General features: G+C 39.3%; 1 long non-coding RNA gene across 1 annotated transcript; it reads left to right on the top strand.

Annotated features, from left to right (window-relative positions):
- Positions 1-791: 791 nt before the first annotated feature.
- LOC141801125 (uncharacterized) lies at positions 792-16,426 on the top strand. Its single transcript, XR_012599374.1, has 3 exons — positions 792-902; positions 1,539-1,590; positions 15,199-16,426. It is a non-coding gene; the product is annotated as an uncharacterized LOC141801125 (long non-coding RNA).
- Positions 16,427-26,453: the final 10,027 nt, after the last annotated feature.

Here is a 26,453-nt window from a genome sequence, read left to right as displayed (position 1 = left end):
ATTTGGACATATATCCCTAAACAATTAATATAAAAGGTGACTTATTAGTAACATTGATAGATAACAGTCCTGTAACTCAAGCAGCTAAAATGCTGGTCAGGGTCCTGAGGTTTTGCGTTAGTTCAAAGTGGTCTCCAGGCAGGGTGCTTGCACTGTTAATGAGGTAAATTAAAGGCCTTTTAAGTCCCAAGACCTTATAAATAGAATTTAAAATGTCAAAAATATCAAATGGAGTCATTGGTTTCATGGATTGCTAGACATATCGCCATAAAGGTAAAAAAATAAAATAAAAAAAATAATAATAAAAAAAAAAAAATAATAATAATATATTTAAGCATAATTTAAGAACTGAAAAAAATCCACACAACTCTGTTTTAAATTAATCAAGTTCTACTCAAAAGTAAGTTCAAACAGGTGTTTCCCTGATGCTTAAGGAAGGAGAAGGTAGCACAAGGAACTGGAAGTCATTGCAGACTGCAGTAGATGAATAGTCGCTCTTCAATGACTTACACTGAAACAAATGTAATGGAGGAAGGCTTACTGTGAGGGGTTCAGCATGGTGAGGTAGGCAGGGGTCAAAACAATCCAAACAGCCAACAAACTTGATAAGGAGCAGGCAAGAACAAAAAGTCCAACAAGTCACAAAGGTGTACAGAAACAATACAGAGATCCAAATATGCAAGGAGTAAACACAAGGAGGTGGTGGAGAGGTTGACAAAAAGTAGAGATTTGAGCTGGCATGGGTGAGGGGCAAAAACACAGCTGGGGCTGGCACAGGTGATTGGATCTCACTAACAGGAAGTGGAATGAAATGTGAGGAGGAGGAACAAAAGAGAAGCTAAATACTAAAACAGATGAAACATGAGGGGGAAAAAAGGAAGAAACACTGCAAGAAGCAAGAGGTAAGCAAATATTTGACTGGTATGACCTGAAACTCAGGCAAACCCATGCAGCTAGTTTAAGTAAGTCTCTCTGCTTTGACTTCTTCTTGGGTACTACAAAGCCAGAGCAGAGTGTGGGCAGTATCAGTGGAGCACAGCAAGTCACACATTTTATATGTGGAGACTTAACATTTAGATAGGGTCACAGTTTTTGGACAGCAGAGAAACAGCGCTAAAAATGTCAATATTTTGTCAACAAATAATTGCTCCACTGTTGACAGTAGTGTCACAAAATGTTATGGGTCACAGATTCTGGTGTAACACCAGATGTCCATTCATATAAAAACAGGGTTCACCTGACTTTTTAGGATGCTTTACTGATATTTGTTAAGCTGTATCTAATACACCCCTTTAAAATAGAGTTTAAAAAAGTATATTTCAGCTCACTGTACTGTTCTGCTGTGGTGCTGCTTCCACCGCAAATGCAGCTTACTCAGCAGGCTAGTTAGCTAATAGTATGAATGATTTTCTCAGGACAACTTTGTGTGGCAAAAAGAGAAAAAAGAAAAACAAAAAAAAAAGAAATTGAACCAAGTTTCCTCCTGCATTTGTCACTAAACAATACCTCAAACTATTTCTTTACTTTTGTTCCTACAGTTTTTATCAGGGAGCCATAGTTTGCTGTGGACACAAAAGGACTCATCCAAAGGTAAGAAATAAATATTTTTGTGTCTTGATTTCTTTGCTGTGTTCTGGCTGTTAATGTGTATTCTTTGCTGCTGCTGCTGCTGCTTTACTAGTTGTGTTTGGCTAGCATTAGCTAAATGCTGTGGGCATTTTGTGTGAGCATAAATTTGAGAAATTGTGATTACAATGTGTTTAAGCACATTATTTATGATTTTTTTTTTTTTTAATTACAGAAAGCCTGAAATTTTGGTCATATGCTGGGTATGAGCAGTACAGCCACCTAACACTTTCTAAGGCTGTAGCTTTGGTTAGCAGCTGCTGCCATGCTAGTGCTCTGGTACTTGGCTGTCAGTGGGCACAGATGATGGCTAGACTCTTGCAGTTTGTTGGTATTTTAAACTGTCAAATTTAAATACACTTGTTTGCTGACTGGTTAAACTAATGTAAAACCACTCCAGTGCATCAAGAAAAGGCAGGTGTATGTTGGCCTGCTAACGGTGCTAGCCTGGCTACTCTTAGCCACATTGGAAAAACAAATTTGATGTTATTCATCTTCAGAAAGTGAGCTGTGTTAGGTTAAAGTGTTAGTGGTTGTTTTCTTAATGTTTTCGACCCTTTGTCTTCTTACTGGTTGGCTAATCTGAGTTTAAATATCTGTTTTAATGAGAAGGACATCAGCTGCTTCTAAATATTGCTAGTCCAAGTGCTGTTTGAAAGAGTGCTTTAGTATTTTTAGCGAGCATTGTTACACCCTACTGGAGACTTTCCTTGTTGTTCCTGTTGTTGCCTCTGAGCTTGATCCACTTGTCTCTGTTGTACAGTGCTATGTGCTTTATTGATGCAGATATTCTTTTCCCCTTGTTCCCACACTCCTTCCACCCCAATCATTTTATGTGTATGTACCTTTAAATTTGCCTCCTGCTTTGAGTTTTTAATGTCCACCATGTGAATGTGTTTCCATATCTGGTGCCTTTTGAACTCTGTTACATTCGCTGAAATGTTTCTTTTGAATGTGGCTCTATGCTTCACTCTATGAGCTGTTAGTTTCATTGCTGTCGCTGATCTGCTTTGATCTGATGGTTGCTAATTTTACTGTTGCTGGTTCTGCCATCTGTCTGTATTTGCGGTTATAGATGCTGATATGTGGTTGACAAGCTATTTTTTTTTTTTTTTTATTTCTTGTTGTTTGTCTTCTGCATCATGGAATGTTGATACTGTACTGTGGGTGAATTGTCTTGTGTTTCCAACAAGGTGTGCGTTATGTAAAAATTTAATTTTATTCTTTCATTCAGTTTGATAGAACATGATAATTGACTTTGCTAGAGTACTGCTTACTACTTTCGCCAGGTTAGTTCTGAGGTTAGTTCGACCCCTTGTATACTACAGTTGTTTGTTTCATTTGGTTGAAATCAAATCATTTACTCAACTGTTCAGGTGCTTCCAGTTTCCCAAATGAAAATGCCAGTTTCTGGAAAAGTGTATTATAGCAAAGTAGCTTCATGAATGTTTACTTGCTGATTGTCTTGCATGCAACCTTCATAACTGCCAGTGTAGGTAAGCTGACGTTTGCCTCCTGCTGTGTTGACATCAGCAAAGACATTTCTATATGGGATTACAACAGCTCTGTCTGTATGTTTTTTTCTGCTTTCAGAGTTATGCTTTGTTTTTTTGTGCTATCCTTTCATTGCTCTGAACCGATGCTTGTCTATTTATGCTGATGCTGCCATCTGTTTTTATTTGCAGTTGTGGATTGCTGTTTTTTTAGATGATGGGCTCTTTGTTTTGTTGTCTATATTATTATCTTGTGTTTTATGGAATATTGATACGTGTATGTGTGTTTGGTGTTATGGGCTGAGTTGGTTTTACTGCACATGGTCCTTTGGGTGTTGCTCTTGCTTACAAAGGTTTTGCTCTGCAAATATGACTCTGGTTAAGCATATTTCTCTATGCTGTAAGTCTTGAAGCTAAAATAATTGTTGTACGGTTTCAGTGATGTTTCTGCATCTTCATGTGATTATTCTTGTTTTTTTTTCTTTTATCCTGAGTTGATTTTACTTTAAACTCTTCTTTTAGGATCAAAAACCTAAATACAAGACTAGGGCTGTATATTAAAACCAATTTCAATTTAATGCCTGTAATAATAATAATAATAATAATAATAATAATAATAATAATAATAATAAAATGTTATTTATGTAACACTTATCAAAAACCCAGACACTTCATTCTAGGGAGTTACTCAGTTGGTTATTGAAATTTATTTGTAGAAGTATTTTTTGTATGCTACATGCATTCATTTCTTCCTCGAAAGGAAGCCTGTTTTAGTTTAAGTTTGTTTAAACTCTATCATTAACATTCAGATATTCATGCAGGGTTGATATTAAGTATGAGTGCACATTCTTACATGAAGTGAAATAATAATAACAAAATAACAATAACATTTCAATTCCCAGTACCAAAAAGATGTTTCAGATTTGTGTATAATTTGGAACTTAACAAGGTAGACAACAGAAGGCAATGCTCAAGTCTTCTGTGTTTACTACTCTAGAGATTAAAACAGAAGATATTTGCCCCAGGCAACAATTTAACGTACAGGAAAAAAAAGAGCCCCATTGCAAGGACAGCAACTCGCAGCCTGTTGCAGCACAACACACATAGTTTGTGTTAACATAAATCCCACCTCTCACAAGAAAAAAAGGTGGTTGTAGTTTACAATTTTGGGTGGCTTCAGGCGGAAGTCAGATCTTGAGAGAAAGTGAATCAGCTCCTGGTCAGCTGTCTGGCTCTCCCTCTGACTGGTACCAGTTAACCCTCCAATACTGTGTGAGCGCCGCGGCACAGTCTTTATGAGATAGAGGAAACCCATTCACACTGGATCCACTTTAGGTGCGGAGCACAGCACAGCTCACTTCACAACAGCCGGAGATACAATGATTTGTGTTTGAAACATTAGACACAGGGAAAACAAGATGAAGTCTTTGAAATTTTTATATTTTCATTGCACTTCCTGTTACTTTTTCTCTACTGGACAATGAAATGGTTTACTGAATATTCCTCACATGTTGTGCACTTTATTGGTCTGAGGAAGTTCTAAATTTGTTCGCAGAGTAAGAACAAATTCAAGTGAGAAAATATTGATGAATCACAAATTTGTGCATCAAACGTTCGTACGCACAATTTAGCCACACGTTTGTGAATGAGGCCCAATCTTCGTAAATGCCCTGGCAACAGCCCGGAGGTTTTTCAGTGGCGATGGTCCACCAACTGAGCCGCCAGTGGATGAAGAGGGAGGTTCAGGGAACGCAGGAGATAAACGTTCATTACGTAAGGGTGGAGACCAGCTCAGCTAGTGATAAAGCAAAGCCACAGTTAAAAAAATAAAAGCTTAGAAATGGCATTGGTGGATAGACGATGTATGTCTTTACTTTTTTATTTCAGATGATTCTCTCCTTCTGTGTCGTCTTTCATTGCACCTCTCCGCCAAAAATGGCCACAGCCATTTGTAACCTGCCTTTCAAATGCACTAATTATAGACGCAAAAACAGCAACCACTAACAGTATTAGGTTTGATAAGTCACTCTGTGAGCGCCAAGTGATAATATTCGCATCTCCTTCTTCCAGATATGATTGGCTAATCATTTGTCTTTCAAAACATGAGCAAATTAATTCTACCGAAAGTATATCGCCCATGTCTCATATTTCTATTGAGGAAAAGTTATCTAGCGATATATATCTTTATCCTTTTGCTGCCCCGGCCTAATCTCCTCTGACCCTATATCAGTCACCTGGTTTGGCAGCTAGGCTCTTGGGCCTTGTCTGTCAGCCTGGCTCTAACAGATCATCACTTATTCTCACTTTTAGTCAAAGAAAAAAAATGAGGTCTGAGACACTTAAAAGGTGCCCAGTCTTGCGCAGACTATTTAGTTCATTCCAGGACTGTGTTTGTTTTCAATCATGCCTCCGATAAACAGACGATGGCACCGATCAATGTTCTGAGGGACGCTCCATGACTGATGAGCAGCCATAATCACATTTAGGCCACTGTGTTATCTGCCTGTTTTTCCACTTGTTCCTCTTCACTTGCACTCCTCTCCACAAGCTGTTATCAGTCACAGGCCTGACAGCGGCTCTCTGTTTCTAGGCCGCGTACGTGTCTTTGTCAGTCCACATCTCAGCATTCGGACAAGGCACTATCAGACAGGAGAATGTGTGTGTGTGCGTGTGTGTGTGTGTGTGCGTGTGTGTGTGTGTAAGGGGGTGCTCCTTAGCCATTACTTCCACCTGTGTGACAACATGTGGTCTTATCTACTCTGGTGATGTGAGCCCAGCTGAGATGCTGATTAAAAGACATGGGGTCACTTCACCTCCTTTTACCCCCCCCCCCCCCCCCCTTTCCCTGCCTCATTCACCCTCTTTGTCACACTGGGTGAATGAGAATAGAGCAGGCAAGTTTAAACAGACACAAAGAGATGAGTATAACAAATCCAGGTCATTTGGAGGTGATAAACATTAAGCGTGGATAAATGTTTTTAAAAGTACTCGCTCTCTCCCCTGGGAACACACACACACACACACACACACACACACACACACACACACACACACACACACACACACACACACACACACACACACACACACACACACACACTCATACACACACAAACACTCTCCCTGTGTTTTTAATTAAAAGCCTGAGTGACAACGTGGCCTATTTCTTCCGTGGCTGTTTCAAATTGAGCGAGAGATAAGACTTATATTTAGGAGGCCTTATCAAACTCATCTATTTACTGCTGGGTAATTTTCCTTTTCCCGCCTAACAAGAAAATGCAGACCCCAAAAAAAGAAAACGTCTATCCTCAAGGTTTCAAATCTCCAAAGTGAACTATTTCTCCTCTCCTCAAAGCCCCTTTGGTGCATGGTTTATGATAGCAGAGATGAAACAATGGATTCCTCTTGTGTCCTAACACGCTTTGCATCGAAGTTGTTACATTGAGCCTGATGAATGATTAACAGGAGTTTTTTTTTTTTTTTTTTTTGCAGCGTGTTCTGCTTCACTGCAGTAGGCCCAGGCTCGATTTTTGAACATCCTCATGTTCAGATCTACACAGGATGCATAATGACTAACCAACATTAAAGCCTCCACAGCACCAAAGAATCTGCTTCTCCGTGGTCTATTTTTGCTTTTGCACATTAGTAAGAAGTCATTTAATCCTACCTCCTTCCTGACACTTCATCCACTGGATACCAGTTTGGGTCTGCCTGTAAGATTCACTTTAAAGCAAAATGGAAACACACTTTACTGCAGGAACCAACGGGACAACAAACTCTAAAACATCAATGTTCAGCTTTGATTTCTCTGGCCTTGTTTGTGTTTGGTTCATCTCGACCCATGGCGTCACAAAGAGAGATGTACAAGCTGTGTTGCCCTGGAATATTTCATGCAATGCTGATGATACAGTTGGCTAGATGACTAAAATGCATCTGTAAGCAAATGAGTGGAATTGTTTGTGGTTTTGACTTTGAGAAGGGCAGGCTGTGGGAATAATAAAGCGCTTGTCAGAAAGCCAGCCCCTCTGTGAGAGGCTTTGTCCAGTTAATGTGAGATGTATGCGTCGTCACCAGTAACGCTCTGTCTTCATTAAAGCTCGATGGATCTCAGATAGACTCAGAGATGGAGGATATGCAGGCAGCGGGATTCTAGCTGGAAGAAAGTGAATTTAAAAAAATTAGAGATTTTACAATTTCACCACTTACTGTTTTATAAAATTGATTTTAACTCCAAAATCTGACCAGAGACTGTTTGGAAAAGAGGAATGGTCTGTTATCAACAAGTTCCTGATCTTTTAGGTCAGGGCTGAGATGTCACAGTGCTCTAGGTGGTTTCGACTCCAATCAAGCATTGACTAGAATGCTAAGGCACAGATTAGATTAAGGGGCATAGTACCTTTGCTGTGTAATGAAAGGATCACATCAGATGTCAGAAGAATTTTATCTGCTTGTGTCTGTTTCACAATTTGAATGAAAGTGGTTTTAATAGTTGACCTCATGTTTCTCTGCAAGCATGGCAATCCAGGTGTTACTGGTGTTGTTTTGAATCTAGTATCTGTCTGACCATCATCTCACACTAATATTTCTCAAAATGTTTTATTCCCTTCACTTATCTTTTTCGAACTTCAAAAGTATTGTCAGCTGTTATGAGGCAAGGTTGCTCTGTTTGAAACTGTTTTATATTTGATTGTGGTCTCTGCGAGCTGCTGTCCTTACTCAGCCAAGCAAAATGAAAACCTGTCTCTGTAACATCACTCCACAGCTCCAAGTGGACTCTGTGGTTTTAAGAGATGTCAATAGTGAAGAAAATCATTCTCAAAGTAAAAACGGCATCATATCACTTCAAGAATTCCTTCTTTCACCAAATACCATTTTATAAATGTTAGGCATGTCTCTCTGGCTTTGAATCATAACCTGTTACATTTTGAAGCAAAGAGATTATGAGAATAAAATGTGCAAAATGAGTGTGGCTACAACATTTTAGTAGTTTCAGATAATTTCAATCAACTTTAATATCCACTGCAGCTCAAATCTTCCTCATGTTTATGCTGCGAGTTGTGGACGTTAATTAAGTTGCCACTCAAAACTCAACAGAGGCAGATTACAGATTATGTAGGTTTAATCTTGATGATGTTGAAAGTTGATTCAAAGTAGTTTTGATAAGAGATATTAGAAAAAGGGGAAGATAGAGTGTACAGCTTACCTACTGGTGATAACTCATGCCTCACACAAACAGGCTTCTCATTGTAGAGAAGCATGAAAGGGGCGGAGTGTTAAAATTCAAAAAACAAAGAAGGAAAAGAAGAACAAAACTTGAAGTATTCCGTAACAAATAATAGTTAAACAAAAAAGATGAATCAGACTCTTTCAGATGGATATTGTTATTCTCAGTACCATTTCTCAGTGTACACTGCATCAGATGAACTTTCCTGCACTACATTTTGTCCAAGTGTCCCCTCGATTCTTTGCTCATAGTCTTGCTATATACTGTAGCTTTGTGTCCTTGAGGTTCTATCCATTTCTCCTCCCTTGCTGCCTTTCCCCTGCTCTGTCACCCATTCCTCCCCCCTCACAGTGGGAAGATTTTCTAATATCCATTACTTCCACCAGGGTCAGTGCAATCCCACTGGGTCCGCCAAAGACTTGGCAGGTGCCGATAAGGGCCTTGCTCCAGACACTGTAATAACTTAACAAATCCCTCCATGACCCAGAATCCCCTTCACCAGCATGGCATCCCACTATTTTCCATAAAGCCATTAAAATCTACCTGGTGTCATATTGGGAGAGGCGGAATCAGAGGTTGCAGTGCTTACCATGCCATACACATCCCGAAGCCTCTGTGTTAATACAAAAAACCCAACAGTAAACTATAAATGGAGGAAGGCGACATTACCATTCAACACCTGCTGCCGGCGTGTTGTCGGGGCAGCATCGGTTCATGGACTCTGGATTGGGCGTCAGTGTATGTCTAATTTGACCAGGCGTGGTGGGCTTGCAGTTTCCTCTGTCATACATTAATTTCCCTCCATTCATTCCTCCACTCACACACAGCGGGTCATTTCAGTTGGACCTCCTGCAGCTCTTATCCGATAATGATACCCGCTTCACTGGGTATCAGCCCGCAGCTCCACCCATTTCTCTCCCCCCTCCCTTCTGACACCCAGCTTTCAAACTGCCAATCATGCTTTAGCCGCATTCAAGTGGCAATAGTATTAATGATTCATTTCCCTTGTAATCCCTGCTCAGGCTGATAAGCTCATGACGGCTGCCGTTATTTGCGGCTGTTTTCCATTGTTTGCAGTGTTAAATTAAGCCTCAATGATCCATCCGTTGAGCCTCTGTGAGCAAGAGAAAAAACCCCATAGGAATGAGCTGCTCTAATAGATTAACTAGCCATACTGCACAAAGAAGGTGAGAACATCTGTGTCTGATATCAGTGTTTTCCCAGATTTCTGTCTTTTCAAAGAGATGAAGGCTGAAGAGTTTTGGTACTTAGGGCTTTGGACCTTAAAAGTCTCAAAACAAAGAACAAAATCTTGATGCTCATGTAAGTTTCAAGTCTTGTCTTATTTTTGTTTTGCAAACTGAGCACAGTGTAGTTCAAGCTCATCCTAATACCAGACCATATCAGCTGACATCTCCTCTGATGACCTTCTATGCATTCGATTGTCAAAAGTCAAAAAAGGTGTTCTATTTTCATATTGGTTATTTTGGGGGCTTTTTGTGCCTTTAATGATAGAGGAGAGGACTGTGGATAGACTAGGAAAGGGGGCAAGAGTGGGGAGGGAAATGCGGGAAACAGGCCACGGGCTGGACCCGAACCCGGGCCACCTGCTTGAAGCCTAGACCTTATGGGGCGCGACCTAAACCGCTAAGACATCTGCGCCCCAAAATGGGCATTTTAAATACAATACTCTAGCATGTCTGCTTTCAGGAAATTGTTTGGCAACACGTCTCCACCTCAGCTCTTCTCTATGATGTTTGCTGCTGCTCTGCCTGCATAGGCTTCCCATGTGTACATATCAGAGGGAAGGGTTGGAATGCTCTCCCTGCCTTAGGCTTTGATGTTCCACATGGGCATGTGGAAGGGCAGGGAGTTCCTAAAACAGAGCCATACCACCAAAAATAATTTATTAAATTCAAGAAATTGTTTTCTTTATTGCATAACATGTATGAAAAGTTTTTTGTACCATCTGGGTAAAAAAAATATTAGTGATTGCGGATGCTACATCAAAAATATGTAAATTCAACCTCCCTTGGTTGATACATGCCAAAGTAAATTAAAAAAATATATATTTTGGATTAAGTTTTATTTTGATTTTTGTGCTATGAACCTTTATGTGAGGTTTTAAATATGCAAGACTCCATAGGCAACATCTGTGGTTCCTCAAAGATGACCTTCAGAGGTTCAATCAAGAGATGTGCTAGATCCTGATTGGTCCAAATTGAACTCTGGATACAGAAACGTGTCAGATAAAACATTAAGGAAACTATGTGAAATACCGAAATCATTTCATCCATTAAAGAAAATGTTTCCACAGTGTTGCTCTGGCTCAAGGAGATGAATTCAAACCTGTATCAAGTTGGATTCGATCTCTTCCAAATCTTAAATGCCTCAGACAAACCTGCACTCATCTGACTTGAGAGGTGAGTCAAATTGAGTCTGTGGTATTCTAATCATCACATGGTGTCTGTCCAAGGTGAACAATGGCCCCCTCATAAAGACATCAGGCTAAACATCAGTGAAGCGCGCCGCAGGTAATAACAAGTTTCATGAAGCCGTAAATCTGCCTAATCTAATGATTTGGCTCACCTGCTGCTCCACTTTGATGTGCCATGGTGCCTACTTGTCATTTCAAGGGGACATGTCTGCAAGATGTCAATGATTTCTTTCAGTTTGACAGATTTATTTTTGTATACAAGTGTCTGCTTGATTGAACGTCCCTGGCAATATAATAGGCTATGGATACTTTCAATAAACTTGTTTGTATCCTTTTTGGAAACGGCTGAAAGTGAACTACATCCATTTTCTGAAAAGCACTGTGATAATATGTGAGTTGATCGATCCATTCAACACCACAAGTTTCATTTGACATTACTGGAATGTCACTCTTCCCAGAAAATGCCTTTAACTTTGCTTTAGGAGAAACAGTTGCTACCAAACAAAATTATTCCCTGAAATATGAACCTATTCTAAATTTAGAGGGTAAGAACTGACCCTGGATCCTGATGCGCTACTTTGTTCCAGCTCCTTTCACAAGACGTCGAGCATTTCCCCTTAATTGAAAGGACGCTGTCACAAGTTTCAGATAAATGCCCGCAGTATGTCCTCAACAATGTACCCTAATGGCAGTTTGAACAAACAGTTCCCGCCCAACGTTCGAGGACACATCCCTCATTGGGGCCCCTCCTGCCCTAAGAGCCTCCTTTTAAAGGCGGCTTTTCTTCATCATAAAAGCTTGCAATTATGGGAGGTTGCCAAGTGTTCTGAAAGTCACCTTAGTGTTTTTGCTCCTTGTGAGCTGTGACAATGTTGATAAAATATTCCCATAGCTTTAATACTTCTCTGTGACACACACAGAACAAAAACAAACACTCAGGATTGTTAAAAAAATTTAAATGTTGACATTTTTAAGGTCTTCTGCTATTTTCCATTAATTGGTTTCAAGCACAAAGTTGAAGTTGAAATAATTGGTAAGTCAAAAGCCCGGGTGTAGTAAAAAAGCTTTTAAGCTTATATCTGGACCTTTTAACTTTTTCTCAAAACAGTGCAGCCATTGCCTTCCTCTAACTTACCTCCGATGTGAGCATCAGGGGTCCTCATGAGTCAGCTTTATGTAGATGAAAAACAACTATTCACTCATCACATCACACTTTGGCAAGATATAATTTGAATATATATGTGGATCTTATATTGCTAAATTTGGAATTCTTTTTTGTCCATGAATGACTGTTACATTGCCAATATTAGGAAGGTGAAGTCTTTTAAGGTAGCTTTTCTGTGTGCGGCATATTTTCCCCAACAGACAGCAGCAGCAGCAGCAGCAGCAGCAGCTGCGTGAGGTTTGAAAATCACCAGAATATAGCTCTAGTTAAAGTAAACAAAACAAAACAAAAAAAAAAAATAAATTATTAAAAAACAAAAAAAAACTCACCTTTGGAGCTCTGGATTTGTTTTCCTGTAACAACACTATCCCATCTGAGGGTGATGGGAGAGAAGGGATAACCTCAGATTGTTCCTTATGCCTAGTCTACTCTGATTCCACTTTTGTCAACCCATCTTTGCAATGTGCTTTGTAAAATGAAATTACAGAGCATTTTGTACTTTAATGAGCATCCCACAATATTCTGCTTCGGTTTTGATGCAGAATATCTACATGGTTGAACATCTAAAACATACTTTTAATGCTACAGTAAAAGCCTTTTTCAAGTAGAGCTGGTATTTGTTGCATCACTGGGCCTTTTCCCATTGTCAAGAGTTCCAGAGATACTTTATTTATTTTTTCCTTATTTCAGATAGCTTGTGGGCTTAAGATACAGGGCCCTAGATACAAACGTGCCAAGTTTTGACAGTGAAGATACACAGGCAGATGTGATGGGCAGGGGTTTCTGATCATCTTTTCAAATAAAGTACCCTGTAGACTTAAAGTACAATACATTATGTACTAAAACTGTGTGACCATGCAAAAACATGGAGATGTTTTGGTGTAAACTGTTGTAAAATCTTTGTCTAAAATACTCAGTTAAGCCTTAGAGAGGCTTTTAATGTGCATAGTATAAATGCAAGTCATAGAGTCACGTAATCAGTGGAAACACACTATTTTTCCTTTTTTTATTTAAAAAAAGTGTGAAGAATTTGAATTTTTGATGAGTTTTTTTGCACTCCCAGTGAACATGAAGCCACATCTCTTTTGTCCGATTACTGATTTTGACCTATACATGTGCAAGTAGTTTTTTAATGCATCATATTTACCTCCTTTTTGTAACAGCATGTCACCAGAAACCTCTCTTCTTGGATGTAATGGATGCTATGCACTATGGTTGTAATAAAAATACCTAGAAACAGTCCACCTGCTTTTTGCAACAAAGCTTAGCTGTAATACCAGATTCTTCTTGACATGAGAAGGTGCTGTCTTTTAGTTAACTTTTCAGGTTCTATGGATAGTGTTGAGATAGATGGATGTTTGTCTTGTGTTTTTTTCTAACAAAAGGGGAGTCAGAAATCAACATGCATACGCTGAACAGCTGTTAAAGAATTAACACCATTACTATTTTTTGTGCACCAAATCTGCCACTAGCACACGATATTGAGTAAAAGTAAAAGAAAGCAAGTGCCCTTCAAACTAAAATCCTAATTCAGCGAAATGACCTTCCTCTCCAGCCTCACTTTACAGATGGCTCGGCCTCCTCTATTTAATGCAGCCTCTTGTATTTTAAGGTCCAACTTTGAGGACTTTGTCTTACCAGCGTGTTGTGTTGGGTAATGCGCCCCTGGAGAGATGTTTAAATTAGAATGCTCCAACAGCGACCCATATTACCTTTGATTCAGACTGAAGCCTGGAGGCTTTTCTCCTGTTGGCCTCACCATGTTTTTATGTCACATCACCGTGGTTGGCATGTAGGGCTCCAAAGTTTAAGGCCATTTCTGCTCAAGGGCTTAGCAGCGTTATCCTTAGAGAAATGGTTCAGTTGAAGTTCACTTTTCTTTAATATATGGAAATGATTACAGTAGATGAGGATGTATAGTGAGGCTGACTGAGTATAGCTTAGCATACTGAAAGCATAGAAGAACAGTTTGCCTAGATCTTCTATCAGTACATATCCCTCAGACGACATCCTCTAAATCTCCTGTCACTTAAACATTCTGTATCCAAATTGATCCCAATCTGTTTCCTGTTTTCTAGCTGTAGCTTTACACTTACAGCCCAGGATACCATATTAAGACCCTTTCACCCTTAATATAACATATATTAGTTAATATTGGTTTAAGTGAATGTGTTAGAGAGTGCATTTGGTGGCTTTTGTCTTTCAGGTTTTCAACATCCCCAGTTTTGCTGTATTTGGGTTCAAAATCCTTTTTGACCAATTATTGGTGTTTTGTCTCAACAGTACTCAAAGCATCTTGTATGTACCAGAGAGCCTTTGGATATTTTTAAAAATAGCAAGAGGGACACTATGACCAACAGTGTTCATATAAATTGAAAATAACAGTTGTCCCAAGATTGAGCTGAGCGGCACTCCGTTTGTGACCCTGAGTGATCTAGAGGTGATTCATTCAACTCTTACACACTCTGATTTGTTTGATAAATAATTTAAAAAACAACAGATATGAAATATTTTACATCTACATTGTTTTGCTTATTTTTATTTTACAGTTCATATTCTTTTTCCTCCACTCAAACAAGGAAATTCACAAGATAAAACAAATACTTTTGCTACAAGCCTTTCTCATTTCACTGGTGTGAATATTTGCATTGTAAATAGTCATTCCTTTCCCGTAGCACATGAGAATTTATCTTAGTTTTGCTCATTTATTCAGCTCAGTGATTGATGTTGTGTGGGCAGATTTTTTGACACAACAGGCAGAAGGATCACCTGGTCAGCTCTTAACATCTCACAACAGACGGCTCGCCTCTAAATCTCCAAACAAAACAGGATGACTTGCATTGACTGACCAAACAATAAAGCTCATTGTCCACACAGCTTTACACACAGGCTGGATGAATATTGACCAGGTGCCAGGCTTCTGTTTTTTGCTTTTTTCCTCTGTGGTGGCCATCTTGCGCAGTACATCATATTTTACGACAAACCGTCTTCAGTCACACAGTCCGGGTTATGATGACTCTTCTAATCCTCCTGGAGCAGATGGTGCTGATAAAATGATGGCTGGGTGTCACAACTGGAATGAGACTAATAACCACGCACCTTCAGTGAGTGCCATTCTGCTTTTTCTTCTAGTCCGTTTTACTTAAATTTTCCCTTTCTCTCTCCTTTCTACACCCTGTTTTCCTTTGCTTCCTTTTCTCCTGTATTTCTCCTCTGTTGCACCTCTTTGTCTCTTTCCTCCCTCCTCTGCCAGGCTTCACTTCTCCCCCTGCCTTAACCCCTGAGGATAGCGACTCCAGTGGAGGTGTAGGACCTGGAGGACACTGATAAGGCCTTTCCTTTAAACCCCAGCTCCGCGGGCTGAGTGCGCCAAGAGAGGAACGAAAGCAGACTGCCACACTGCTGCTGCACAGGCGCACGGTCACATCAGAAATCACGATGCACGGCCAGGAATGTGGCCTTTTTTTTGTCTTTTGTTACAGCCACATGGGGAGCTTTGAGTGCAGGGTGGAGAATTTAACACAAGAAAAGGCTTGTGTAAAATAAAACTGAGTGACATGTTCATTGCAGCGTAGCCTGGGCGGCTGGCTAAATGCTCAGGCAGACACACAACCTCTGATTAGAGCAAAATGAGAAACCCATTTAGTTAACAATCTTTCTATCAATTTAGCCCAAACAAAATCAGATAACTGGAGGGAAAAATGAAATGAGGCAGTGTTCTTAAGCCGTCAGCCATCACACAGGTAATTTATTTTATCTCAGCCATCTCTTTGCAGGTACTTCTGTAAGCTGTAAGCCGTTCACCACAACAGCTGTCATGGCTGTAATCTCCATGGCTGGAGATGGACAGATATCATCTCTAAACTAGCTTTTCATCCCCCTCAGTATACCTCCAAGGCTGGCTGCAGCAGATTCTGCCTGATTTCTGAGTAAATGTGGGGAAATGAGTCACCCAGAGACAAGTTGTGACATTATGTTTTAATGGGTTGGACATTAAAAAAACACAATAGCTTTGACACAATCTGTCACAAAGTGTGTTCATTTTTCAACCTAAATAAACCTTAATATGTTTTTCAGACTAAATACTGATATTTATTTCATAACGCAGATTCTCTGCCTTGCAAACCCAACATCATCATTGCCTCACATTACAACGCTGGCAGAATGAGCACTCGACTTTACCTCCCAGTGGTATAATTATTATTATTACTACAAAACTTGTGCAGCAAATTATAATAGAATGCAGAGCTTTTATTTGTCATTTCTCCTTTATGGCTGAGTTTAATGATTTTCTGTCAGATAGTGTGAAAAATTAACCGTTTATTACTCTGCTGAGCTTAAGTGCACAGTGCAAACACCCCACTAATGCCTGCAGTAATGGATATAAAAAAAAAATCCACAACATCCAGCAGGGAAAGAAAACATACATTTGTGAATAGCATGGCTTGCTGAGAGGCATTTTGCTGTAAAAAATAAAGATAAGTGCATGAAACTTTAACGCTGGGTAGACTGACCTTTTTTGTGCTTGGAATGAAGACGAGCATGGTTTAACATCTGGTGAAGCTTTGAAACCAAGTAAAGTGTAGGAGTCTAGCCTGTCTTTGGCCTCTTCGCTGACAGCTACTGTGTGCCCTCTTCTCAGCTAAGTCAGCTTCCCCTAGTTATGCAAAACTAATAACATCAATCTTCTAAACTGATAAAAAAATTTGTAGGATCAATCCCATGTGTGTGTGTATCCAAAATAAAAAGTCACCACTTGGATTAAACCAAGCAAATAGGTTCAAGCCTCCTATTGGATAATTACTGCATGGGCGGTTATCTTTCAGGTGGCAACAAGTTATTTTACCACAACTGGTGCAATGAGTTGCTCCTCATTTCTTAAACATCCATGTCGAAAGACACATCCCATGGTCATAGAAAAGATTTTAGTCTGTTTTGGAAGGGTCAAACATCAAGAAAAGAAAGCATTTAAGGAGATTGCAGAAACTACTAAAATTAGGTTAAGAACTGTCAAACTCCTTAAAAAAACTGGAAGGATAGTGGGAACCCATCATCATCATTGGAGGAAAGAATGTGGCCGTAAAAAAATCCTGAATGATTGTGATCAGCAATTACTTAAACGTTTGGTAAAATTAAATCAAAGAAAAACAGCAGTACATCTCAGGGCTGTTTTATAGTGAAAGTAAGCGCATTTCCACTAGCTTCGGTTAACCTGAAAAAAGGCTTCAATTTGCTAGGGAGCATAAAGATTGGACTCTGGAGCAATGGAAGAAGGTCATGCGGTCTGTGATGAGCCCAGATTGACCCTGTTCCAGAGTGATGGGCGCATCAGGGTAAGAAGAGAGGCAGATGAAGTGATGCACCAATCATGCCCAATGCCTTCTGTCCAAGCCTGTGGGGGCAGTGCTATGATCTGGGGTTACTGCAGTTGGTCAGGTCTAGGTTCAGCAACAGTCTGTGTCAAAGAATGAGGTCAGCTTACCACCTGAATATACTGAATGACCAGGTTATTCCATCAATGGATTTTTTCTTCCCATCAATTCACTGTTGGGAAGATTGAGCAGGACATGAAGTTGAAAACCAGATCATATTTGGTTTGACTATGACAACAAAAGGGTGTAGCCAGACCAGGACTGAGTAGGTTTTACAGCCCAAACAAGAACAAGTAGAGGGTCATCAGTGAAGTGAGACGCATGGGGACTCCTCAGTCTCGTGACTTATGCTGTCTGTTAGTCTGTTGACGAATGCAGTCAACATGGAATGAAGCACAGCCGGACCACAGACGTATCTGAGGGGTATTGCACAAAAGTAGGATAAATACATCCAGGATAAATGACCAGGCGCGGCTTGAATAAACCTAGTCGGCGCTTTCTCGGATTAATTAGTTGCACGATTGGCGAGCCAGGATAAAAAGACACGGCTTAGTCAAGCCAGGTGTGGATCATTTGGATAAGTGCGCATTCACAGCCTTCTTAAGAAGACCACGAGATCGATCACAGAATCACAGATTGAAAATGAAACAAGGACGTGCATCTTTCTTCACGCGGGACGAACAGGCAATACTTCTTCAACTATATGAAGAAGTAAAACATATAATCCACAAGAGAGGCAGTGTGTAAAAAAAAAAAAAAAAAAGGAGAGGGAAAAAGCCTGGCAGTTAATAACGGACCGGCTTAATGTGTAAGTAGCGCGAACATGTACAATTAAGAAACAGTACTCCACACACTGTCATAATTACAGTTTAAGGATGAGGAGCTGATGACTTTTCAAGTCCGCTAATCAATACTTATGTTTTTCTTTAATGTGGCCCATAGAAGTGCATGTTACCCAGGTTATTTGAAGTATAATTAAGTTCAAAGAAAATTTCAACTCTGTGTCTGTGTTATCAATTGAATCCAATGTTCTTATGTTGTGTTCTGTTTCATCCCTCATCTGTCATGAAGAACAAACCTGTCTGGCCAGAAAAGAACCTGGCAGCAGGTGAAAACCAAATGTAAGAATATTCTGCAGTCTGGTAAGTTACTTATGGGTAGCCCAAAGAGCAATTATCAAATGAAGTGATACATTTGTTGTCTGCTGAGAAAGAATTTCTGTACGATTTTAGCCGTGAAAAAAAAGACTCGTCAAACCAGCACAGGGAGTGGCCCACCAAGCCAGGACCTGACCCCAGCAGAGGAGCTGGCACTCGACTTAAATAAAGGGAGGCCAGTGATGGAGGGGATCCAGGGGGGACTGTGACAGATAGTGATATACATATTAATAAACCTCAATATAACAGTAGGGCTGACAATGAGACTGAATGAATGAATAGAAAGATTGTTTAAGTTAGAAAGTGAAGTCAGAATGATGTGGGACCCTTTCACTCCTAAAGGTGGAGTCCTAAAACAGGACGATTTTCCTATTTTCAGGAGACAGTAAAGACAAAATTATATACTGTCTGTTATATTGTAGTCCATTCCAGTGGTGTGATATATTTATTTTTTCTTTGTTTTCCCTCTTTCATTCTTTCTCATTCTGTAGGTTTAGGGTTGTTTTTTGTTTTCTACATCAGTTTGGTTTAGTACCAACTTCAGTGAGGCCTGTTTTTTTTCCATATTCTTTATAATCATTTTAAACCTTTTATTGTAGGACTTGTATTTATAAATAAAAGATTCTCAACTGTCTGTGTTAAAAGTTATTTTTGTCTTCATACAATCTGTGCAAATAAACAATACTAAAGTCAACCAGCAAATGCACTGACTACAGTTTTAAGATTTGGGTGCAGGATGATTAAATGATGTAATGTGTAGAAAAAGCATGGAAATGCTGTAAACCACACTCATTTCTTACATTACAGAGAGCAGAGCCAGCACAGGATTAATCTTATCCTGGTAGTTAGCCTGGTCTGGAGCAGGCTAGCTGCAGAGAATAAATCACCATGGTAACTTGTCTAGGATAAACTTGGCCAGCTTTTGTTCAACCGACTTGAGGCTAACTTCATCCAGGATAACCAATGTTTGCCAGCTTAATCCCTTATCCTGGTTTTGTGCAATACCCCCCAGGTGTATTTCAGCTGTTATCCAATACAACATTTCTACTGTTTGGCCAAAGCTCAAACGGATGTTGGATAGGGGAAATTGAACTGAACATCATAAAGTGATCTCAGTCAGGGGTGCTGCCAGGGATATGGGGTTTCATGAAGAAATATCTCTTTTGGAGCCACAGCTTTACCACTGCAAGTTTTTATTTCTTTTGAGAGTGCTTGTCAGTCTCCCCCATTACGAGCTATTGTCTTTGTGCTGATGTTTAACTGGAGTCAGCCATATTCAAAGTTTTTCAAATATTGTGCCCCCATAGTGCACTTGTATCACTGGAATGAACCTGGATCTATTTATATGCATTTAAGTGAGCACTGCAATTCCAAATGTACCTTGTCTGCATTTGGAAAACTCAGTCTCCATTCATCAAGATATGCTTATCAATTTGCTAGTCATGCCACAGTTTCCTGAGTTGTTGCTAAAGCTACCCATGTCCCTCTCTGCTGTCCATTTTCCTGCATTTTCTGCATCTTTATTTAATGTTTAAAACTGGCAATTCTTAGCAGTCACAAGCTATTTGTCATAAACATCCCAAGGCACTCTCTTTCTTATGTGATTGACACGTTCACTGTTCAGCAACTTCTGCAGGATGGCAAACTTGGCCTACAGCTTTTACGAAATCTTCGACATCCTTTGACTCTGCCCTACATATCCCAGAGGCATAAAGAGGAGTACATTAAATTCAGAAACATTTGGTTTGTTTTTCTGACTTAAAATTCCCACAATGGTGCAAACAATCTTAGAAATGGTATATACACAAGTAGAATGATTCATTTTTGTCCAGCAAACATACATTCATGCTAATGTCTGAGAGTTAATACGATGTGTCGTTTTCAAAAATCTGAAGGTTAAAAACCACTACAGACCACTTTCAGTGATTTATTTGATAAAAATTAGTGATCAAACATCTCATACAGCTCTTCAGAACAAGATCCTCCCAATTAAAGGGTAAAAATCAAGCTCAAAAAGTTGCTGCAGTGACATATTGCATAATTGAAGGTCTAACCAGGTGGTGGATTTTAATCAGTAGAGAATCTTCTGAATGTTAATGTAATTTACTTTCTTCAGAATCAAGTATAAATCAAGGTATTTATGCTAAATAGAGAGGTCTGATGGCACCTAATTTTAATCAGTCATAATGTCAGCGAGAATCTTAAAATACAAGACTTCCTTCCAGCTTCTTAAGTGTTCTCACTATGAAATATAGATCCATGTGTTACTCCAGGCTTAAATTGCATTTTTATTGAAAATCCGATATCAAACAGTCATATAATTTACTGCTGCATGAGGTCCCCTCTTGGATAAAGTGAGTAAATATGCTTTATCTTATGATATTACGTGCTCAGGGTGGAGCCTTAGACGAGTGGCTGCAGAGGCCCCTATGTGTTTAAGTAGAGGGATGTTTGTCTGATGTATATTAGCTTGAATTAGCAGAGCTTACTGGAAATAACTGGACTGCTGCCCCTCCTGACGTTGCATTTACTATTGACTCTGATTTGTGCAAGGTTGCTTGTTGCTTTCTTTTTTCACTGCAGCCTGAAAACACAGTAACCTTATTGGCATGCACCTGGAATAAGCATGCATTTTGCTCTTAGAATTCGGATACTCATGATTGAATTAAAAAATAAAGTGTGTATAGTTGTAAACCTGGTGCTTCCTTGAGTAAAGACTAAGGTCATGGTTTCAAAGCTGAAAAAAAAAAATGATGAAGTGCAGATAGTGAAAACTTTTCTCCGTGCACTTCATCAGCTTAACCACAGTTACACCTCTATATTCTGGTCATGCATTCCTGATCTAACCAATCAGAGGCCAGGATAGCAGTCTTAAAAAAACGGAGAAAATCCAAGACAGTCTCAGCAGGCACAGACTGAGGGATGCTGAGATTTCAGCTACTGGATCATATTTTTTTCCATGAAAACATTTTATACACATGACATACATGTAAATGAATATCATTCATGTCAGGATTTATTACCTTTTAGTTCAAAATCAATACTGTTCTCAAGAAAAGTTATTCAAACTCAGTGATTCAAAAACATGCCCTAATCCCTACTGGCAATATCAGAGGTCAAAAGTTCACATCAGCAATCCTGGAGCCAACAGGAATTCAGACATTGACGGATAAAGGGCATGGTCCTGGGTCACAGAGCCGAAGGACATTGAGTATTGTCTCTGCCTTCATACTGTGAATTTCTCAAAAAAGATATTCTTATGTTTTGGTATCTATACAAGTCAAATTTCTGGCTTTTACCAGAAACTTAGTCTGTTTTGAGGTACCCCTGCCCAGGTGTGAGGTGAGGAAGAGGGATGTTTTATGTGTTTGATGTATTCAAGCTTGAAGACGCATGCTTACCAGAAATGGATTAATTTCTGATTAAGATCACCTGGATTTATGTTACTCTTAGGAGTCTTTTTGGTTTTCTGACATGAGACTGCTTCTGTTTTAAGGTATCCGTTGAGGTACACTTAGCTTTTTTTTTTCTGATTCGTTACATGTAGTTAAGACTCTTTGGGTACCAATTATTGCCATCCATTTTCAGGTACCCCTTAATGTCAACTTTCCCGTTTGTAGTGTGTTGTTAAGCTTCTTTTAAGGTACCCTTCAGCAAATGTTTTGGCCTTTCTAACAAATGTTGTGTTGATTATGATACAAAGTGACTGTTTCAAGGAACCCTTTTGGCCTGTGTTCTTTAGCCTCTGTATTTTCCTGTTCATGAGTAGGGTGGGTCTTATAAGACACAATGATGATAATTAAACACATGCTACTAACAGTTACTCAAAGGAATGTTGTAGTATCTTGAAATATGAAGTAACACTTTTGAGTTCTCTGTCGTGCATCAGACACTAACAATCTCAGGATGTAATGGTATATTGCAAGACTTTTGACAATAAGTGCATATAAGGTATGATTAAGATTGATGAGATTATCATGAAGGTTACATACACATAAGGGTCTTAGCATCTTAAAGTAAAAAAAAGTGAGAATGCAACATACATTGGTATGCCTTCAAAACACGAGCAACACTTACAACGAAGACACAAAAGAAGAGCCAGAAGCCAGTGCTGAACAACAATGTACTTTTATATGACAATGTAGGTCGCTGTGATTAAGTTTCCAACTAACAACTGTCAAAAGGGTAAATCAATAGGTAATTTTGGGGCCAGACAAGAGTGGTCGGAGTCAATATCCTGAATCAAGCAACCCACTGGAAAGCCCTGTGGGAGCCTGGTAAAAGGATTACCCTCTGCTACCCTTAACTTCTCACTCCATAATTGTCTTTGAGCAGTGATGAACATCACAGGCACGACCACGTCTTCAGCTCACACTTTCACCCAACAGGAGAAAGAAAATCAATACATATATCCAAGCTAACCCCCTGCCACATGGTTACATTACTTCCCCATTGTTGCATTACACACAGAGACATATTCAAAAAGCCCAATATCCTAGAAATGATTTGCAAATGTACCAAGGTTAATAGTGCCTTTCACATTAGAGGACTAATCCCTGTGATATGAATAGAGGATAATCATGGGGGCTAATCAGGGCCTTTCCTATAAGCTTTTTGTTTGGTGATCTATGCTGTGCGTTTGCTCCCAGTAGAAAGGATTCCATTGGAGCGGGGTATAATGCACACACAGTCATATTCGCAGTGTTTCACAGGGTGCTATGAATAGAGACAGTGAATGAATCAAACCCTAATATGAGCATTATCCTTTAGACATTTGTGCTTATTGGTCTAATGCTTGTCAGTAGAGCCTGAGTGGTGGATGACATTTTTAATGTTCTCTTTTATTGTCTCACTAATGATCCCAGTTCAAACTAGTGAGCTAGAAATGTGAGAACTGCATTAATATTAAATGAATTGCACCCAGACAGCCAAAAGAATCAAGTGATAATTGAATAATAGCTTTCTGTGCGTCCCACAAACTTGATTCTTCCTGTCCAGTGACACAGAAAGCAATATCTTGAAACAACTATCCAGATCTCACAATGCCTCGGCATCATTGTAAATAATCCTCTTTGACACAATAAACTGCGTTATCTTTGTGAAGGATTTATTCTCTTTTGTGTTTCTGTGGAACAGCAACGCCAGGGTCTGTGACTTTCTGAAAGGAGAAGCCGCGGAGGAAATTCGAGGTATAGATTGAAGGAGAGCCACTTGAAATGGGGTTGACTGACCCGGGATGGCAGTACACAAGCAGGCCTCGGATGAAAGAAATGAAAAGAAAGAGAAAAGCTTATTGGATGTATTGAATCATTTTACTTTGCAGCCAGCCAAGGGGATTGGATGGGGTGCGTGATCGGACTCGGTGCCAGGCCGAAAATGTGTTAACAGAAACACACTTGACTGCAGACAACTTAAAACACTTGTGGCTCGAAACTATAATGCTCTGTGAAAACTGCAGGGAAAGTTTGTCAGTTTCACATAGACTCTTTTAAAAGAGGGTGAAAAAGATCAGACTTGTGTCACAATACCCTTTGAGTGAAATCTATCTCCGATGTTTGATGTCTAGATATTCAAATCCAGCAGCAATTGTAGTTCTGATCGAAACAACCCAAAAAGTGTTTCCTTTCCTTTACAATACGTGTCAAAGTTGAGTCCTATATCTCTGTTAAAAAACTACATTTTTACATAACTCTGACTATTTTTGTCCACAATGGGCCCATGTAGAATGAAACCATATTAAACAGTGAAGTAATGTCTTCTATTTTGATTCTCCTAGCCTTGAGGCTAACACAAAAAGCCTGTCTTTCAAACTAGTCTTCTCCTGGTCCACAGTATTGCACTACAGCAGCCTTTGGCTTGTTTAGCCTTTTGAGGACAACCTGTTGAAATACTTTTTTTAAACTCTCTTTGGCAATATGGCCTCTATTAAACCCCTAAGGTCCGTTTCATAGCCACCCACCTTCCATGTTAGCTCTGAAAACACTTAGACGCCCCTTCAAGGTCTCAACTAAATGTGAGGGTAAACAGCTACACACCTGCTCAGTCCACCTTTTCTGTTCGACACAGCAGCTGCTGGGTTACGCCGGAATTTATAACTTAGTTTTTCAGACCTCCTCACTATACTTTTCACAGATGTTTCAATCATTCTTTTTTGCCATCTGTTCAGTAATTTTGTTAATTTTAATAATTACAAAGCAATTAACGGTTACCTGGCTTTAATTAAAATAGATGGAATTTATTTAAGTTTTGCTTTTCTTGTTATCAGTTAAGATGAGGTAATACACTTGATTCAACATAGGGTACATTTCAGGACATAGGTTACCACTGTTTAAAGGTTATTTTCTTTCAAGGTTTTAGTGAATGTGTTCAAGCTTTAGAGAAGATATTACCTCATAGAAGTCTATTTTCTGACGCTTTTGCTTACCTTTTTTCTATCTCAAACTGAGGTTACTTTATTTCCTATTTTGATAATAAGTAAGCTTGAATTTTGGTAGGACACAAAGATACTTCGACTAGCTTATAAAGTTACAAGAGTTGATGAAAACAGAACAATTAAAGGTTATTAATATTTTTATGTACTGTCCGAGGTAACTTATTATTTCGAATGTGTTCTTTCCTTCAAGGCAGGTGTGGCAACAACTCACAACAACATGGTCACATGCACACAGCAGTCTGTCTAAGGTCATAGCTCATTTGTAAAGCCACAGTGTATATTTAGTCTTGTCTGCTTATACGTGGAGAAAAGAGACCTCTGAGGTGAACCGAGACCTGCTAAGTCCAAATCCTGCCGGGTTCCACCGCAGTCCGATAGCAATTGCAATATCTACTTGTGTCAATCGAACTTTGTTCAGTAAGTTTTCAGTTTGACTAAGCTGTTTACATGCATTTTAATAATCTAATCTCAGTCTGATTTCTTAAGCTGCATGGAAATGTACTGACCCACAGAGTGAAAAAAGATATTGCGTCTGCCACCAAAAAATAACTGGAATACAGACTCTCTGTATTTATCTTCCGGGAAAGCAAAATTGATTAAATACTTAAAGTGGCACAGATTTAAAATGTGTATGAGAGAAACCAGACTTTTGTGCAAGCAAATAAATCACTTCATGTCAAAGTTTTTCTCACACTCTTTGAAGTGCTTCATTTGTTGTTTGCAAGCTAGGCATTCATTGTGTACCGACCTGTAGCCTGCCATAGCATTAACAGTGTGAATGTGCAGAAGGGTTATGAGCGTGAACTCTGGCATTAACACAGGTTTAATTCACAGTGTGCAAAAGTGTTACTCACGTCATTTAGTAGAAATGTCATACAGCATGCAGCATGGTTAAGCAGATGTGCATCTATTTCTGTATTTCCAAAGACAGGATGGGGTAAAAGCTTTTATACAAAGTGAAAATTGCCATATTGTGTTCAAGTGTGCAAAAAAATATGATGCATGTCATCCTGTTCCCAGGTAGTTATGGAAGAAACTCTCAAACTGAGAAGAGGAGAGAACTACAGTATGTTTAGTGGCTTTGTGTTCTGGTCTGATGAGGTCATGATTGATAGATAAAGTGACCTTTTACTGTAATGAAAGTTTTGCCTGTGTAATTTTTATTATAATAGCACACTGGGAGCAACAAACTTAGACCTGTTTTGGATTCTTAGATGCTGTAAAATGTCAGTTTGATGTTTACACTTACAGAATTTTGCATATGTAATCACACTAGAATCATGTCAATATAAGGTCATGCTTTGTGCTCTTAATTAGTTATTTGTGAGAAAATATGTAACAGTAATCAATGAAAAGGGCACAGAAAGGTGAGGTAGATTGCCAATTATCAAGATGGACCTTAGGGTGGGTCTTTTCTGTAATCAATTACCTCTGAAGACTGCTGCGTTTTAATGATACACTGTCAGGTTTCACTACACCTAGATTCATACGCAGGCATGCAAGTGACTCACAGCCACATCCACTTTTCCCTGCTCCCTTAAAATAA

The sequence above is a fragment of the Halichoeres trimaculatus genome, unplaced genomic scaffold (assembly GCF_033239565.1).
Source record: "Halichoeres trimaculatus isolate MK-OKI-2021-1 unplaced genomic scaffold, fHalTri1.1 fHalTri1_scaffold_12, whole genome shotgun sequence".
NCBI classification, from domain to species: Eukaryota; Metazoa; Chordata; class Actinopteri; order Labriformes; family Labridae; genus Halichoeres; species Halichoeres trimaculatus.
This window is presented reverse-complemented; position numbering and strand designations above follow the sequence as displayed.